Below are 15,333 nucleotides of genomic sequence, written 5' to 3' on the forward strand. Positions count from 1 at the left end.
AGCTTGATCTTTTTTTACCCCAAGTTATGTGTAAAAGAAAACAAAAAGAAAAGAAAAGAAAATTATCCAACTCCCGTTTTCTCTAATATGGAAAAATCATAAGCTGAGAACTAAGGAAGATGGGAGTTTATCCATTGCTCTAGGCAATTGATGTTCTTATGTTTGGTTATGTGCTTCACTAAAGAAAGATCATGCCTTCGTCCAAATTTCCAGGCTTTCAATGTTGGCCTAATGTTTCTGAAAATCTTCCCGTTCCTTTGCATCCATATATTCCAGCAACCTATTATAACAATGTTCATGGCAATCTAAGGGAGGAAAACTTGTTTGAGGAAGATGATGCCATCAAAAGCGGATATCCCTTTATGCCTATTTGGGGCAATGCAGTCCGCATGACTGAGCAAACTGACAGTCCTAAAGAAGGTGCAAGGAAGTTTCTTTTGCTTGTTCTTGACAAAGAGCGCATGTGTAGCTTGGCAAAATATAATTCTTTCTTTTTAGGAGACTTCTAGAGTTGATTATGTCATATAGCACTAGTAGAAAAAGGATCAAACGTGACGCACATTAGTGCCGTTTTGAATTTAAGCCGGCACTAATGTGTACATTAGTGCCGGTTCCAACGGCTAGCTGGGCCGCTCTCATTAGTACCGGTTCGTGGCGAATCTTTAGCACCGGTTCGTTCCACGAACCGGTACTAAAGTGAGTGGTCGCAGGATGCTGTCAGTCCGGGGCCCCTCCAGCACCTTTAGTACCGGGTCGTATCACGAACCGGTACTAAAGGTCGTCCTACATAGACCCTTCGTCCACCCGAGCTCGCTCTGTTCTTCCCCTTTCCCCTCTCCTCTCTGTTCTTTTCCCTCTTCCTCTCAAGCTTATCACACATTTTGCCCAAGATTTGAAGGCCCCCATCCATTCAAATGATCACAAAGGTTAGCAACTCTTTCCTTTCATCTCTCATTGCTAGATTAGCTCGTGCAATGCTTTATATAGTGATTGATTTTTGAGTTTAGTAATTTGGGAGGAATTATATATATGTGTCAGTATTTGATTTATATGCAATTTGAGGTCAAAAATAACACTTAGTTTTGCATATGTAGGTGTGGTTTACTTAGTACCTTCTAAATCTCCGTCGTAACCACCGTCGATCGCTCGCAATGTCCCGTCGCCGGCACCACCTTATGGTGAGCCTCTTGTTCATGAAGTTTTATATAAAAAATGATGTTTGTGTGATTCGGATATATAGTTACTCGTATAATTATCTTACCCATACGTTGTTTGTTATGCATAGTGCCATGGTTTTGATATCCGTCCCCGTCGGCCCTCGTCCGGGTTATGATTCGGATGTGGTATATTCTCTTTTCAAACTATTCATTGCATTTCGTGTTTATGACAAATTATGCCCATCAAGTTGACATAGATATTTGTATGTAGGAGGTAGTTGAACCCGAAATTCCAACCGACCCTATTGTCGAGAGGTTAAATTTAGTTGAAAGAGAAAACGAGGATTTGAAGGAAAAATTGAAAAGAATTGAGGGGGAGAAGATGGAATTGGAGTTGCATGTTGCCGATGTCGTCGATGATCACAAGATTAAGATGGAGAAAATGCGCTTGAAGATTAGAAAAGATTAGAAAATATGCCATTCATAGTGAGGCTTGGTATCATTATGCTGTTGGATCAATTGTTACCTTAATTGCGATCTTGATCGCATTTGTTGTTGCATTTAAATTCTTTAGCTAGAGAGTTATTTGTCTGTTGCATTGAAGTGATGTATGCTCTTTATGTATGAACTTTATGTATTGTATTAATTTGATGTTTTCGGTGCTGTGTATTGAAGATGAGCCGGCAATGGATGTACGATGACCGATGCTCTCCCGAGTTCATTAATGGCGTGCGTACTTTTCTGCTTGCGGCTGAGGCAAACAAGCGAGCGGATGGTTTTATGCATTGTCCATGTGCTGGCTGTAAGAATGGTTGCAATTACTCTACGTCAAGAACCATTCACGTCCACCTGTTTGAGTCCGGTTTCATGCCCCACTATAATGTTTGGACCAAGCATGGAGAAAGAGGGGTTATGATGGAAGACAATGAAGAAGAAGAGGACGACGACAGCTATCCTGGCCATGGGTTCCCTGAATACGATGATACAACAATGAGGGAAGAAGCTGAGCCGGTAATGCGGGAAGAGGCTGAGCCGGCAATGCCGAAAGAAGCTGAAGAAGAGGCATCGGATGAGCCCGTTGATGATCTAGGTCGGGCCATTGCCGATGCAAAGAGAAACTGCGCAAGTGATTTGGAGAAGAAGAAATTGCGGCGCATGTTAGAGGATCACAAAAAATTGTTGTACCCGAATTGCGTAGGTGACAAGAAAAAGCTGGGCACCACACTGGAATTGCTGCAATGGAAGGCAGAGAATGGTGTATCTGACAAGGGATTTGGAAAGTTGCTGGTAATGATAAAGGATATGCTTCCAAAGGACAACGAATTGCCCGAGAGTACGTACCAAGCAAAGAAGGTTGTATGCCCTCTAGGGTTAGAGGTGCAGAAGATACATGCATGCCCTAATGATTGCATCCTCTACCGCGGTGAGTACGAGGATTTGAACGCTTGCCCGGTATGCGGTGCATTGCGCTATAAGATCAGCCGCGATGACCCTGGTGATGTCGAGGGCGAGCGCCCCAGGAAGAAGATTCCTGCCAAGGTGATGTGGTATGCTCCTATAATACCACGGTTGAAACGTTTGTTCCAAAACAAAGAGCATGCCAAGGCGATGAGATGGCACAGAGAAGACTGTAAGAAAGACGGAAAGTTGAGAGTACCCGCTGACGGGTCGCAGTGGAGAAAAATCGAAAGAAAGTACGGGAAGGATTTTGCAGATGACGCAAGGAACGTATGGTTTGGTCTAAGCGCAGATGGCATTAATCCTTTTGGGGAGCAGAGCAGCAACCATAGCACCTGGCCTGTGACTCTATGTTTTTATAACCTTCCTCCTTGGTTGTGCATGAAGTGGAAGTTCATTATGATGCCAGTGCTCATCCAAGGTCCTAAGCAACCCGGCAACGACATTGATGTGTACCTAAGGCCATTAGTTGAAGAACTCTTACAACTGTCTAATGGAACAGGTGTACGTGCGTGGGATGAGCACATGGGGGAAGAATTTGACCTAAAGGCATTGCTGTTCGTGACCATCAATGATTGGCCTGCTCTCGGTAACCTTTCATGACAGACAAACAAAGGATACCGCGCATGCATGCACTATTTGGACGATACCGACAGTATATATTTGGCTAATTGTAAGAAGAATGTGTACCTGGGACATCGTCGATTTCTTCCGAGCAGGCATCCCGTAAGAAAGAAAGGCAAGCATTTCAAAGGTGAGGCGGATCACCGGACGAAGCCTCGCCACCGTACTGGTGCTGATGTACATGATATGGTCAAGGATTTGAAGGTGGTCTTTGGAAAGGGTCCTGGTGGACAACCTATTCCAAATGACGCTGAGGGACGCGCACCTATGTGGAAGAAGAAATCTATATTTTGGGACCTGCCCTATTGGAAAGACCTAGAGGTCCGCTCCGCAATCGACGTGATGCACGTGACGAAGAATCTTTGTGTGACCCTGCTTGGCTTCTTGGGCGTGTATGGGAAGACAAAAGATACACCTGAGGCACGAGAGGACCAGCAACGTATGCACGGAAAAGACGGCATACATCAGGGTCATGCAAGCTACGCTCTTACCAAAGAAGAGAAGCAAATCTTTTTTGAGTGCCTTCTTAGTATTAAGATACCATCTGGCTTCTCGTCGAATATAAAGGGAATAATAAACATGGCAGAGAAAAAGTTTCAGAACCTAAAGTCTCATGACTGCCACGTGATTATGACGCAACTGCTTCCGGTTGCATTGAGGGGGCTTCTACCGGAAAACGTTCGATTAGCCATTGTGAAGCTATGTGCATTTCTCAATGCAATCTCTCAGAAGGTAATCGATCCAGAAATCATACCAAGGTTAGAGAATGATTTGGTGCAATGTCTTGTCAGTTTCGAGTTGGTGTTCCCACCATCCTTCTTCAACATCATGACGCACGTCCTAGTTCACCTATGCGAAGAGATTAACATTTTGGGTCCTGTATTTCTACATAATATGTTCCCCTTTGAGAGGTTCATGGGAGTCTTAAAGAAATATGTTCATAATCGTGCTAGTCCAGAAGGAAGTATCTCCAAGGGCCATGAAAATGAGGAGGTCATTGAGTTTTGTATTGACTTTATTCCTGACCTTAAGCCGATTGGTGTTCCTGAATCGCGGCATAAGGGCAGACTGGATAGAAAAGGCACGCTAGGAGGGGAACAAATAATATGTATGGACGGACATTCTCTCACTGAAGCACACTACACAGTTCTACAGAATTCCGCCTTGGTGGCTCCGTATATGGATGAACACAAGAATTTGCTACGCTCCAAAGACCCGGAGCGGTCTAATGACTGGATTACACGTGAACCAGTTTCGCCAGCTGGTTGCAGACACGTACCATGCATGACACCTCTATTGAAGATGACCTGTACTTGCTGTCCCAGTTACCATCTTCGAATATAATGACTTTCAAAGGGTACGAGATAAATGGTAATACATTTTACACGATCGCCCAAGATAAGAAGAGCATCAACCAAAACAGTGGTGTCCGCTTTGATGCAAAAACCAAGACAGGAAAGGAAACATATTATGGTTATATACAGGACATATGGGAACTTGACTATCGACGTGGTTTGAAGGTCCCTTTGTTTCGGTGCAAATGGGTCAATATGACACGAGGCGGGGTAACGGAAAACCCGCAGTACGGAATGACAACAGTGGATCTCAACAATCTTGCGTATGCAGACGAACCATTCGTCCTAGCCAACGATGTCGCACAAGTTTTCTATGTGAAGGACATGTCTACCAAGCCAAGAAAAAGAAAAGATAAGGAAGCGAATGCATCATACGATGAGCCAAAGCGGCACATAGTTCTTTCTAGGAAGAGAAACATCGTGGGAGTGGATGACAAGATAGACATGTCAGAAGATTATGAAAAGTTTGATGAAATTGCTCCATTCACAGTGAATATTGAACCGAGCATCCCGTTAAATGATGAAGATTTTCCATGGTTACGGCGCAAAGGGACACACACGAAGAAAAAGTTTCACACCCAAAGATCTGGGATGTGATCGGCTTCACTATCATCACTTTCTTTTGTGTTTCACACCTAGGAGGGAATCTCTGTAATAGTTAGGGTAGTTATGTGTTTTGGCATTTGAAACGCGAAGAAATTTTATGTGCAAACAAATTCTTTCATGCCTTTACTGATTTTTAAAGTTAAGTTATTCACAAACTAGTGATTCACACTAATTTCAAATAATTTAAAATTTAAACTATTCAAATTTGAAAACTACGGGCACTAACAGAAAGTTTGTAATTTTTTGTACCTAAAGCAAAAATATTCACAAAGAAACTCTAAATACCAAAAAACAACTAAAAAATAAATAAAGCAAAAAAAGCCCGCCTACTGGGCCAGAGCGGCCTGCATACGACTAGAAACCCAACCTGTTGTTGGGCCAGGATGCAGGCCCGCAAAGGCCCAGTAGGTCCACAAGGCAGCACAGAACATGTAGGCCCAGTAGGCCTGCTTTGGAGAGGAGCTCGAGAGAGCTACCGCATGGGGATTTATAAACCAGTGCGGACGCCCCTCGGCTAGCGAGGTGGGACTAAACTTGCCGCACAACACCTTGCCAGCGCACCCCCTTTAGTACCGGGTGGTGGCTCCAACCGGTACTAAAGGCCCCCCCTTTAGTACCAGTTGGAGCCACCACCCGGTACTAAAGGGTGTGCGGTTCCCGCCTAAGGATGGCAATGGGTCGGGTTTGGATCGGGTTGAAGAATATCAAATCCATATCCATATCCATGAAGGCAGTCCCAGACCATCCATAAAAAAATCCATGGGCGAAAAATTGTGACCATGTCCAAATCCGATGGATATCCATACCCATTGGATATCCATCGGGTCCTCTCAAGACCTATACATAAGACATAACTCATTGCACAATGTGCACTCTACATTGGCGTGCTCACTCTCTGCCGTGCAGTCATAGCCCTTGCATTGTCCCATTACTGCGGCCATGCATCAGTGCGTGTGTGGGAAAGCGAAGATGGAGGGGTCAAGGAGACATGGAGCTGGGTTGTCGCAGGCCAGTAGTGGCTGCTGCAGCGATCCACCTTACGTGGGGGTAGCAGCTGGCAGCGGTGGCCACCTCTAGGGCTATGAGAGGAGTAACCCAAGGAGATGAAACCGATTCTCAATGACAAGTCATTTAATTAGTGTAGATAATAGGATGAGAAGGTGCGTTGGTGTATGTTACGGTGGGGATTGTGTAATTTCTTTTGGGTGTTTTAGATAAAGGATAAAATTATAGTGGGACATGTGACTATGGGGTAGGGGTAGCAGAATATTGCTCGTTAAGTCAGACGATCGGGTCGGGTTTGAAAATATCCATGGGTACAAGATTATGTCCATGCCCAATCCACGAGTAATCGGGTCGGATTTGGGCACTGTCCATGGGCGCAAAAGCATATCCAAATCCTATCCATTCGGGTTGGATATCCCTGAAGGAAATATGCCCTAGAGGCAATAATAAAGTTATTATTTATTTCCTTATAATCATGATAAATGTTTATTATTCATGCTAGAATTGTATTAACCGGAAACATAATACATGTGTGAATACATAGACAAACAAAGTGTCACTAGTATGCCTCTACTTGACTAGCTCGTTAATCAAAGATGGTTATGTTTCCTAACCATGAACAATGAGTTGTTATTTGATTAACGAGGTCACATCATTAGTTGAATGATCTATTGACATGACCCATTCCATTAGCTTAGCACCCGATCGTTTAGTATGTTGCTATTGCTTTCTTCATGACTTATACATGTTCCTATAACTATGAGATTATGCAACTCCCGTTTACCGGAGGAACACTTTGGGTACTACCAAACGTCACAACGTAACTGGGTGATTATAAAGGAGTAACTACAGGTGTCTCCAATGGTACATGTTGGGTTGGCGTATTTCGAGATTAGGTTTTGTCACTCCGATTGTCGGAGAGGTATCTCTGGGCCCTCTCGGTAATGCACATCACATAAGCCTTGCAAGCATTACAACTAATATGGTAGTTGTGAGATGATGTATTATGGAACGAGTAAAGAGACTTGCCGGTAACGAGATTGAACTAGGTATTGGATACCGACGATCGAATCTCGGGCAAGTAACATACCGATGACAAAGGGAACAACGTATGTTGTTATGCGGTCTGACCGATAAAGATCTTCGTAGAATATGTAGGAGCCAATATGGGCATCCAGGTCCCGCTATTGGTTATTGACCGGAGACGTGTCTCGGTCATGTCTACATTGTTCTCGAACCGTAGGGTCCGCACGCTTAACGTTACGATGATAGTTATCATGAGTTTATGCATTTTGATGTACCGAAGGTTGTTCGGAGTCCCGGATGTGATCACGAACATGACGAGGAGTCTCGAAATGGTCGAGACATAAAGATTGATATATTGGAAGCCTATGTTTGGACATCGGAAGTGTTCCGGGTGAAATCGGGATTTTACCGGAGTACCGGGAGGTTACCGGAACCCCCCGGGAATCATATGGGCCTTAGTGGGCCTTAGTGGAAAGGTGAAAGGGCTGCCCATAAGGGCTGCGCGCCTCCCCCCTTCCCCTAGTCCTATTAGGACTAGGAGAGGTGGCCGGCCACCCTTCTCCCTCTTTCCCCCTTGGGAATCCTAGTTGGAATAGGATTGGGGGGGGGGAGTCCTACTCCCGGTAGGAGTAGGACTCCTCCTGCGCCTCCATAGGGCTGGCCGCACCCCTCCCCCTTGGCTCCTTTATATACGGAGGCAGGGGGCACCTCTAGACACACAAGTTGATCATTGAGATCGTTCCTTAGCCGTGTGCGGTGCCCCCTGCCACCATATTCCACCTCGATCATATCGTTGTAGTGCTTAGGCGAAGCCCTGCGTCGGTAGAACATCAAGATCGTCACCACGCCGTCGTGCTGACAGAACTCTTCCCCGACGCTTTGCTGGATCGGAGCCCGGGGATCGTCATCGTGCTTTACGTGTGCTAAGAACTCGGAGGTGCCGGAGTAACGGTGCTTGGATCGGTCGGATCGGGAAGAATACGTACAACTACTTCCTCTACGTTGTGTCAACGCTTTCGTTGTGATCTACAAGGGTACGTAGATCATACTCTCCCCTCGTTGCTATGCATCACCATGATCTTGCGTGTGCGTAGGAATTTTTTTGAAATTACTACGTTCCCCAACAGTGGCATCCGAGCCTAGGTTTTATGGTTTGATGTTATTTGCACGAGTAGAACACAAGTGAGTTGTGGACGATACAAGTCATACTGCCTACCAGCATGTCATACTTTGGTTCGGCGGTATTGTTGGACGAGATGACCCGGACCAACCTTACGCGTACGCTTATGCGAGACCGGTTCCCTCGACATGCTTTGCACATAGATGGCTTGCGGGCGACTGTCTCTCCAACTTTAGTTGAACCGAGTGTGGCTACGCCCGGTCCTTGCGAAGGTTAAAACGGAGTCTATTTGACAAACTATCGTTGTGGTTTTGATGCGTAGGTGAGATTGGTTCTTGCTTAAGCCCGTAGCAGCCACGTAAAACATGCAACATCAAAGTAGAGGACGTCCAACTTGTTTTTGCAGGGCATGTTGTGATGTGATATGGTCAAGGCATGATGCTGAATTTTATTGTATGAGATGATCATGTTTTGTAACCGAGTTATCGGCAACTGGCAGGAGCCATATGGTTGTCGCTTTATTGTATGCAATGCAATCGTGATGTAATGCTTTACTTTATTACTAAACGGTAGTGATAGTCGTGGAAGCATAAGATGGCGAGACGACAACGATGCTACGATGGAGATCAAGGTGTCGCGCAGGTGACGATGGTGATCATGACGGTGCTTCGGAGATGGAGATCACAAGCACAAGATGATGATGGCCATATCATATCACTTATATTGATTGCATGTGATGTTTATCTTTTTTATGCATCTTATCTTGCTTTGATTGACGGTAGCATTATAAGATGATCTCTCACTAAATTATCAAGAAGTGTTCTCCCTGAGTATGCACCGTTGCCAAAGTTCGTCGTGCCCCGACACCACGTGATGATCGGGTGTGATAAGCTCTACGTCCATCTACAACGGGTGCAAGCCAGTTTTGCACACGCAGAATACTCAGGTTAAACTTGACGAGCCTAGCATATGCAGATATGGCCTCGGAACACGGAGACCGAAAGGTCGAGCGTGAATCATATAGTAGATATGATCAACATAACGATGTTCACCATTGAAAACTACTCCATCTCACGTGATGATCGGTTATGGTTTAGTTGATTTGGATCACGTAATCACTTAGAAGATTAGAGGGATGTCTATCTAAGTGGGAGTTCTTAAGTAATTTGATTAATTGAACTTAAACTTATCATGAACTTAGTCCTGATAGTATCTTGCTTGTTTATGTTGATTGTAGATAGATGGCTCGTGCTTTTGTTCCGTTGAATTTTAATGCGTTCCTTGAGAAAGCAAAGTTGAAAGATGATGGTAGCAATTACACGGACTGGGTCCGTAACTTGAGGATTATCCTCATTGCTGCACAGAAGAATTACGTCCTGGAAGCACCGCTGGGTGCCAGGCCTGCTGCTGGAGCAACACCAGATGTTATGAACGGCTGGCAGAGCAAAGCTGATGACTACTCGATAGTTCAGTGTGCCATGCTTTACGGCTTAGAATCGGGACTTCAACAACGTTTTGAATGTCATGGAGCATATGAGATGTTCCAGGAGTTGAAGTTAATATTTCAAGCAAATGCCCGGATTGAGAGATACGAAGTCTCCAATAAGTTCTATAGCTGCAAGATGGAGGAGAACAGTTCTGTCAGTGAGCATATACTCAAAATGTCTGGGTATAATAATCACTTGATTCAATTGGGAGTTAATCTTCCAGATGATTGCGTCGTTGACAGAATTCTCCGATCACTGCCACCAAGCTACAAGAGCTTCGTGATGAACTATAATATGCAAGGGATGAACAAGACTATTCCCGAGCTCTTCGCAATGCTGAAAGCTGCGAAGGTAGAAATCAAGAAGGAGCATCAAGTGTTGATGGTTAACAAGACCACTAGTTTCAAGAAAAAGGGCAAAGGGAAGAAGAAGGGGAACTTCAAGAAGAACAGCAAGCAAGTTGCTGCTCAGGAGAAGAAATCCAAGTCTGGACCTAAGCCTGAAACTGAGTGCTTCTACTGCAAGCAGACTGGTCACTGGAAGCGGAACTGCCCCAAGTATTTGGCGGATAAGAAGGATGGCAAGATGAACAAAGGTATATGTGATATACATGTTATTGATGTGTACCTTACTAGAGCTCGCAGTAGCACCTGGGTATTTGATACTGGTTCTGTTGCTAATATTTGCAACTCGAAACAGGGACTACGGAATAAGCGGGCACTGGCAAAGGACGAGGTGACGATGCGCGTGGGAAACGGTTCCAAAGTCGATGTGATCGCGGTCGGCACGCTACCTCTACATCTACCTTCGGGATTAATATTAGACCTAAATAATTGTTATTTGGTGCCAGCGTTGAGCATGAACATTATATCTGGATCTTGTTTAATGCGAGATGGTTATTCATTTAAATCAGAGAATAATGGTGGTTCTATTTATATGAGTAATATCTTTTATGGTCATGCACCCTTGAAGAGTGGTCTATTCTTATTGAATCTCGATAGTAGTAATACACATATTCATAATGTTGAAGCCAAAAGATGCAGATTTGATAATGAAAGTGCAACTTATTTGTGGCACTGTCGTTTAGGTCATATCGGTGTAAAGCGCATGAAGAAACTTCATACTGATGGACTTTTGGAACCACTTGATTATGAATCACTTGGTACTTGCGAACCATGCCTCATGGGCAAGATGACCAAAACACCATTCTCCGGTACTATGGAGAGAGCAATAGATTTGTTGGAAATCATACATACCGATGTATGTGGTCCAATGAATATTGAGGCTCGTGGCGGATATCGTTATTTTCTCACCTTCACAGATGATTTAAGCAGATATGGGTATATCTACTTAATGAAACATAAGTCTGAAACATTTGAAAAGTTCAAAGAATTTTAGAGTGAAGTTGAAAATCATCGTAACAAGAAAATAAAGTTTCTACGATCTGATCGTGGAGGAGAATATTTGAGTTACAAGTTTGGTGTACATTTGAAAAACTGTGGAATAGTTTCACAACTCATGCCACCTGGAACACCACAGCGTAATGGTGTGTCCGAACGTCGTAATCGTACTTTACTAGATATGGTGCGATCTATGACGTCTCTTACAGATTTACCGCTATCATTTTGGGGTTATGCTTTAGAGACGGCCGCATTCACGTTAAATAGGGCACCGTCAAAATCCGTTGAGACGACACCTTATGAACTATGGTTTGGCAAGAAACCAAAGTTGTCGTTTCTTAAAGTTTGGGGCTGCGATGCTTATGTGAAAAAGCTTCAACCTGATAAGCTCGAACCCAAATCGGAGAAATGTGTCTTCATAGGATACCCAAAGGAGACTGTTGGGTACACCTTCTATCACAGATCCGAAGGCAAGACATTCGTTGCTAAGAATGGATCATTTCTAGAGAAGGAGTTTCTCTCAAAAGAAGTGAGTGGGAGGAAAGTAGAACTTGACGAGGTAACTGTACCTGCTCCCTTACTGGAAAGTAGTACATCACAGAAAACTGTTTCAGTGACACCTACACCAGTTAGTGAGGAAACTAATGATAATGATCATGAAACTTCAGATCAAGATACTACTGAACCTCGTAGATCAACCAGAGTAAGATCCGCACCAGAGTGGTACGGTAATCCTGTTCTGGAAGTCATGCTACTAGATCATGATGAACCTACGAACTATGAAGAAGCGATGGTGAGCCCAGATTCCGCAAAGTGGCTTGAAGCCATGAAATCTGAGATGGGATCCATGTATGAGAACAAAGTATGGACTTTGGTTGACTTGCCCGATGATCGGCAAGCAATTGAGAATAAATGGATCTTCAAGAAGAAGACTGACGCTGATGGTAATGTTACTGTCTACAAAGCTCGACTTGTCGCGAAAGGTTTTCGGCAAGTTCAAGGGATTGACTACGATGAGACCTTCTCACCCGTAGCGATGCTTAAGTCCGTCCGAATCATGTTGGCGATTGCTGCATTTCATGATTATGAAATTTGGCAGATGGATGTCAAAACTGCATTCCTGAATGGATTTCTAGAAGAAGAGTTGTATATGATGCAACCGGAAGGTTTTGTCGATCCAAAGGGAGCTAACAAAGTGTGCAAGCTCCAGCGATCCATTTATGGACTGGTGCAAGCCTCTCGGAGTTGGAATAAACGCTTTGATAGTGTGATCAAAGCATTTGGTTTTATACAGACTTTCGGAGAAGCCTGTATTTACAAGAAAGTGAGTGGGAGCTCTGTAGCATTTCTGATATTATATGTGGATGACATATTACTGATTGGAAATGATATAGAATTTCTGGATAGCATAAAGGGATACTTGAATAAAAGTTTTTCAATGAAAGACCTCGGTGAAGCTGCTTACATATTAGGCATAAAGATCTATAGAGATAGATCAAGACGCTTAATTGGACTTTCACAAAGCACATACCTTGACAAGATTTTGAAGAAGTTCAAAATGGATCAAGCAAAGAAAGGATTCTTGCCTGTGTTACAAGGTGTGAAGTTGAGTAAGACTCAATGCCCGACCACTGCAGAAGATAGAGAGAAAATGAAAGATGTTCCCTATGCTTCAGCCATAGGCTCTATCATGTATGCAATGCTGTGTACCAGACCTGATGTGTGCCTTGCTATAAGTTTAGCAGGGAGATACCAAAGTAATCCAGGAGTGGATCACTGGACAGCGGTCAAGAACATCCTGAAATACCTGAAAAGGACTAAGGATATGTTTCTCGTATATGGAGGTGACAAAGAGCTCACCGTAAAAGGTTATGTTGATGCAAGCTTTGACACTGATCCGGACGATTCTAAATCGCAAACCGGATACGTGTTTACATTGAACGGTGGAGCTGTCAGTTGGTGCAGTTCTAAACAAAGCGTCGTAGCGGGATCTACATGTGAAGCGGAGTACATAGCTGCTTCGGAAGCAGCGAACGAAGGAGTCTGGATGAAGGAGTTCATATCCGATCTAGGTGTCATACCTAGTGCATCGGGTCCAATGAAAATCTTTTGTGACAATACTGGTGCAATTGCCTTGGCAAAGGAATCCAGATTTCATAAGAGGACCAAACACATCAAGAGACGCTTAAATTCCATCCGGGATCTAGTCCAGGTGGGAGACATAGAGATTTGCAAGATACATACGGTTCTGAATGTTGCAGACCCGTTGACTAAGCCTCTTCCACGAGCAAAACATGATCAGCACCAAGGCTCCATGGGTGTTAGAATCATTATAGTGTAATCTAGATTATTGACTCTAGTGCAAGTGGGAGATTGAAGGAAATATGCCCTAGAGGCAATAATAAAGTTATTATTTATTTCCTTATAATCATGATAAATGTTTATTATTCATGCTAGAATTGTATTAACCGGAAACATAATACATGTGTGAATACATAGACAAACAGAGTGTCACTAGTATGCCTCTACTTGACTAGCTCGTTGATCAAAGATGGTTATGTTTCCTAACCATAGACATGAGTTGTCATTTGATTAACGGGATCACATCATTAGGAGAATGATGTGATTGACTTGACCCATTCCGTTAGCTTAGCACTTGATCGTTTAGTTTGTTGCTATTGTTTTCTTCATGACTTATACATGTTCCTATGACTATGAGATTATGCAACTCCCGTTTATCGGAGGAACACTTTGTGTGCTACCAAACGTCACAACGTAACTGGGTGATTATAAAGGTGCTCTACAGGTGTCTCCGAAGGTACTTGTTGGGTTGGCGTATTTCGAGATTAGGATTTGTCACTCCGATTGTCAGAGAGGTATCTTTGGGCCCTCTCGGTAATGCACATCACCTAAGCCTTGCAAGAATTGCAACTAATGAGTTAGTTGCGGGATGATGTATTACAGAACGAGTAAAGAGACTTGCCGGTAACGAGATTGAACTAGGTATTGGATACCGACGATCGAATCTCGGGCAAGTAACATACCGATGACAAAGGGAACAACGTATGTTGTTATGCGGTCTGACCGATAAAGATCTTCGTAGAATATGTAGGAGCCAATATGGGCATCCAGGTCCCGCTATTGGTTATTGACCGGAGACGTGTCTCGGTCATGTCTACATTGTTTTCGAACCGTAGGGTCCGCACGCTTAACTTTACGATGACAGTTATTATGAGTTTATGCATTTTGATGTACCGAAGGTTGTTCGGAGTCCCGGATGTGATCACGGACATGACGAGGAGTCTCGAAATGGTCGAGACATAAAGATTGATATATTGGAAGCCTATGTTTGGACATCGGAAGTGTTCCGGGTGAAATCGGGATTTTACCGGAGTACCGGGAGGTTACAGGAACCCCCCGGGAATCATATGGGCCTTAGTGGAAAGGTGAAAGGGCTTCCCATAAGGGCTGCGCGCCTCCCCCCTTCCCCTAGTCCTATTAGAACTAGGAGAGGTGGCCGGCCACCCTTCTCCCTCTTTCCCCCTTGGGAATCCTAGTTGGAATAGGATTGGGGGGGGGGGAGTCCTCTCCCGGTAGGAGTAGGACTCGTCCTGCGCCTCCATAGGGCTGGCCGCACCCCTCCCCCTTGGCTCCTTTATATACGGAGGCAGGGGGCACCTCTAGACACACAAGTTGATCATTGGGATCGTTCCTTAGCTGTGTGCGGTGCCCCCTGCCACCATATTCCACCTCGATCATATCGTTGTAGTGCTTAGGCGAAGCCCTGCGTCGGTAGAACATCAAGATCGTCACCACGCCGTCGTGCTGACGGAACTCTTCCCCGATGCTTTGCTGGATCGGCACCCGGGGATCGTCATCGAGCTGTACGTGCGCTAAGAACTCGGAGGTGCCGGAGTAACGGTGCTTGGATCGGTCGGATCGGGAAGAATACGTACGACTACTTCCTCTAAGTTGTGTCAACGCTTCCGTTGTGATCTACAAGGGTACGTAGATCATACTCTCCCCTCGTTGCTATGCATCACCATGATCTTGCGTGTGCGTAGGAATTTTTTTGAAATTACTACATTCCCCAAC

Source organism: Triticum urartu, chromosome 2 (assembly GCF_003073215.2).
Source record: "Triticum urartu cultivar G1812 chromosome 2, Tu2.1, whole genome shotgun sequence".
NCBI lineage: Eukaryota > Viridiplantae > Streptophyta > Magnoliopsida > Poales > Poaceae > Triticum > Triticum urartu.